The 4,483-nt window shown below is 43.7% G+C and overlaps 1 pseudogene; it reads left to right on the forward strand.

Annotated features, from left to right (window-relative positions):
* Positions 1-242: 242 nt before the first annotated feature.
* Positions 243-3,242, forward strand: LOC121037845 (60S ribosomal protein L10a-like; annotated as a pseudogene).
* Positions 3,243-4,483: the final 1,241 nt, after the last annotated feature.

Genomic DNA, 4,483 nt, shown 5'->3' on the forward strand with positions numbered 1-4,483 from the left:
TCTATTTCAAAATAAATAAATAAATAAAGATAAAAAAAAAAAAAAGAAAGGAGGAAAACAAAGACACTTCTTCTCTGGGAAAAGACTGTCAGTCCATTCTGTGAGTTAAGATTACTGGGGACATTGAGACCCTCATATCGAAAGCTTTGTTAAGATTAAAACAGTAGCAATATCATGTTGCTGGCTTTTTCCCTTGCCATCCGTCCCATCCATGTTGTTCAGGCTAAAGCATTTTCGAACAGATGGCCTATGTCCTGATTATAGGAAAACATAATAGCAAGTCAGTGGAAGACCAAATTGGTAGGGAAACAAACTTCAGAGGTATCACTGTGTGTTGGAAATTCCTTACCTTGAGAGAGAATTTACCTCTAAAGCCCGCTGGCATTTTAGCAACATAGCAGCTGATTTTACCAACCAGTCCTTCAGGGAACTGCAGAAGGATAAACTCCTAGCTGCTTAAGTAAATACAGCTTTATCCACAATTAACACAAGACCATGTAGCTTTTGTCACGATAAATTGCCTTCTGTTTTTTTTTTTTTTTTTAATTTTTTTTTCAACGTTTATTTATTTTTGGGACAGAGAGAGACAGAGCATGAACGGGGGAGGGGCAGAGAGAGAGAGAGACACAGAATCGGAAACAGGCTCCAGGCTCTGAGCCATCAGCCCAGAGCCCGACGCGGGGCTCGAACTCCCGGACCGCGAGATCGTGACCTGGCTGAAGTCGGACGCTTAACCGACTGCGCCACCCAGGCGCCCCATTGCCTTCTGTTTTTCTTTCCCCATTTAGGCTTCTATAAGTCCATAAAATGCCAATATTGGAAATGGTCGTATCAGTACATTTCACTTTCACCTGGGGTCACAGAAACCTGGAAGAACCACCCTGACTGTTTTTAATTAACTTCTCTACAGTATAGGGAGGGTGTTGACTCCAGCTCTGAAATACCTATCTCTATCTCCTTGACTCTACTCTTTCCTTTCCCACCCTCCTTATTTTTTCTCCTCCGCACTAGTACAATGCTCTCAAGTCGTTCTCCTCCTTCTATTCTCTCCTCTTCTGTGAGCTGTGTTTTAAGTTCATAAATAATTATGTCATTTCTCTAGATCAAATTCTTTCATGGGTCTCCATTTTCTACGGATTGAGATCCAAGCTTCTTAGAACGACTTGTAAGGATTTTCGCGATCCGGTCACAACCTGCCTTTCCAGTCTCACCTACCAAGATTATAGTTTGTATCCCATGCTACGTGACACACATCAGATACTTTCATGCCTCCAGGCCTTTGCACTTGCTGTTCCTTCCAACTGAATGGCCTTCTTCCTCACTGCTACAATGGCAACTGGCTGGTATTCGAATCATCCTTTCTATCTCAGTTTGAACATATTTTCCCTGATGCTCTCCTCTCTATTCTCACCTCGTTTGAATTAATCACTGTCTTATTGATCTCTTTACACAACTACTACAGAATGTATCAGAAAACATCCTATTTAGTTGTGCGTTTAGATTATAAATTCCCTGGAAGCAGGTTCCATGTATAACTCATGTGGGTTTATCCCAGCTTTTCTCCAGTTAGTAGGAATTTAATAAATGTATGTGTGAGTGAATGAATAGACAAATAACTGTGACCCAGGGTCTCAGGTATCCCTCAGAGACTTAGGTAAATTTAGACAAAACTGATTGATATTTGGCTAACACTGTTCTTCAAACTATGGAACCATCCTTTGCTTTGTGGACATTAAGCCTGTAAATGGTGCTCTTCAGTCATCACAACAACCTAAAACACAGCTACACATTGCTTCTTACCTCCTGCAAGGGTGGTACTTTCCTGGGTGGAAAAAAATTGCTGGTTTGGCCCTTTCACTGTGTTTCATAAGAATCCAAACAGATTTGCGACCCTATGAGAAAAGAGCTATGGAATACAACATCATGCATTGCACAGGCTTCTCTCAGCTCACTGGCTGCTCCTCTCCATTTTTCCCCCAAACTTCATGTTTTCAGCACTTGATCCCTCTTCTGACATTTTTTTCTACAGGAAGTGGAATCCAGTCCCTTTCATGCTAATTCCTTTTCTTGGGGAGATCATTGTCAGGTGGCCCCACCTGAATGGTCTGCCTTCTCCTTCCTGATATTCTGTCGAGAACTTTAACATTGTATTATTAAAGCAAACAGTATATATTATGCTAATAAAGAAATCATAGTTCTAAATTTCCTGGAGGCATTCTCAAATATCACTTATAAGTTCGTGGGAAAATCAGTTCTATTTAGGGATCTATTATGAACTAAATGTTTTTGCCCCCTGGCGTCCCCCCCCAAATTCATATGTTAAAGTGCCTAGTGTGGCTGTATTTGGAGACGGTGCTTTTAGGAAGCTAAATAGGGTTAAGTGGGGTTATAGGTGTAGGCCCTGATCCAACGGGATTAGTGCCATTATAAGAAGAGACACCTGTGCTTTCTCCCTCTTTTCCCCTCTCTGGTGTACATACCAAGGAAAGGCCATGGGAGCATGCAGCTAGAAGGTGGTCTGAACAAGCCAACAGAAGAGGCCTCAGAATGAAACCTCCATTGTGTCTTTTCTGGTTATTGTGGCATGCGGCACCTTGAGCAGCAGTCTCCCATGACACCCTGTGTGAGGCAGTGCGAGAAGTCCTGCAGGGCAACCAGTCAAGCACGGGAAGTTTTTGGAGACTGGAGCTACAGATCAACTTGAAGAACTATGACACTCAGAAAGACCAATGCTTCTTGAGTACTGTCAGGCTTAAGGCCACTCCCCACCCCAAGTTCTTCATATGTATTTTGAGGGACCAGCATCACTGTGATGAGGCCAAGGCTGAGGATATTCCCCACATGGACATTGAGGCACTGAAGAAACTCAACAAGAATAAAAAATTAGTCAGGAAGCACGATGCCTTTTTGGTTTCAGAATCTCTGATCAAGCAGATGCCACGAATCTTGGGCCCAGGCCCCAATAAGGCTGATACAACTTCCCTTCCTTCCTGACCCGCAGTAAATACACGGTGGCCAAAGTGGATGAAGTGAAGGCCACGATCAAATTCCAGATGAATTTGGTGCTGTGTCTGGCCACTGCCACTGTTGACTACGTGAAGGTGACAGATGATGAGCCTGTGTACAATATCCACTTAGCTGTGAATTTCCTGGTATTGGTGTCAATGCCCAAGAAGAATTGACAGAACATCTGGGCTTTATACATCAAGAGCACCATGGGCAAGCCCTAGCGCTTGTACTAAGGCACAGCTTAAGGGGCGCCTGGGTGGCTCAGTGGGTTAAGCAGCTGACTTACCTCAGGTCTTGATCTTGCAGTCCGTGAGTTCGAGCCCCACGTCAGGCTCTGTGCTGACAGCTCAGAACCTGGAGCCTGTTTCAGATTCTGTGTCTCCCTCTCTCTCTGACGCTCCCCTGTTCATGCTCTGTCTCTCTCTGTCTCAAAAATAAATAAATGTTTAAAAGAACCCAAAAAACAAAAAACTAAGGCACACGGCTTAATAAACCCTGTGCCACCATTACCCGTCTGCCTATGACTAGGGAGAGGGAGGTGCTTTGTGAGCTGACATTGCCTGCCACAGCGCTGTGCCGATGACTGCAGTTTCTGGCACCCAGGGATGCCTAGTCATTTCTCCATACTGAAAACCAGGAAGTGCATTCTACCTACCTTCAAAATCATGCAGTCTTATTTATTAGTTAGATCTTGGATACTTCTAACAGGTGGGATAACATTAGGATAACATGTACCCCAACTAGGACTGAAGCTTTTCTGAAACCTGAGAGAGGCAGATCTGGGCTGGGACTCCCAGCCTGTAGTGCTCCTACAGCTTACTAGTGGAAAGAGGGGTGGGGCCTTCACATGGAGGACACTGACTGAGCTCTTGGCAACATACTTAACCTATAGTCTGAAGTTGCTTCCCTCTACACCATAGGTTCTTTCCGTGGGCTTTTTGTTTGGTTTTATCCCTTTAAATTGTACATTTGGGCTCTTGGTCTGTAGGGATCACAAGGAAGGTTCCAAATATAGATCGGCTTCCTCGATTCTTCAGATGGAAGTGGTCCAAAGCCCTGATTGATCTAGTATTTGCTCGTCTGACCTCAAATTGAATACTCTATATTCATGATAGTAATTTACTACGTGAGATGTTTAGGAAAACACAAGCAGGAGACCTGTACAATATTGTAATTCATGAACCTGGGGAGCTTAGCAAATGGGTAGAATCAGGTTATGGAAACTTCTAGGTTCTTTGCCCTCCAGGTGGGCTCTTCCCTCTTCCTGACCTGAGACACTTCCTTGGTGGAGTTCTTGCCTCCAGCACCCGGTATTGGAAAGTTGGGTTTTGGCGTGTTGGGAAATACCTACGATTTAACCTTTGACTTGAATCTGCTTCATTTCATTTTAATAAAGTAACAAGTTTATCCCTCCATTTTTTAATACAACTGAAAGGCTAATCCAAAACACAAATAAAAATGCTGCACCTTCTCG

Source organism: Herpailurus yagouaroundi, unplaced genomic scaffold, assembly GCF_014898765.1.
Source record: "Herpailurus yagouaroundi ecotype Mexico unplaced genomic scaffold, PumYag 28, whole genome shotgun sequence".
NCBI lineage: Eukaryota > Metazoa > Chordata > Mammalia > Carnivora > Felidae > Herpailurus > Herpailurus yagouaroundi.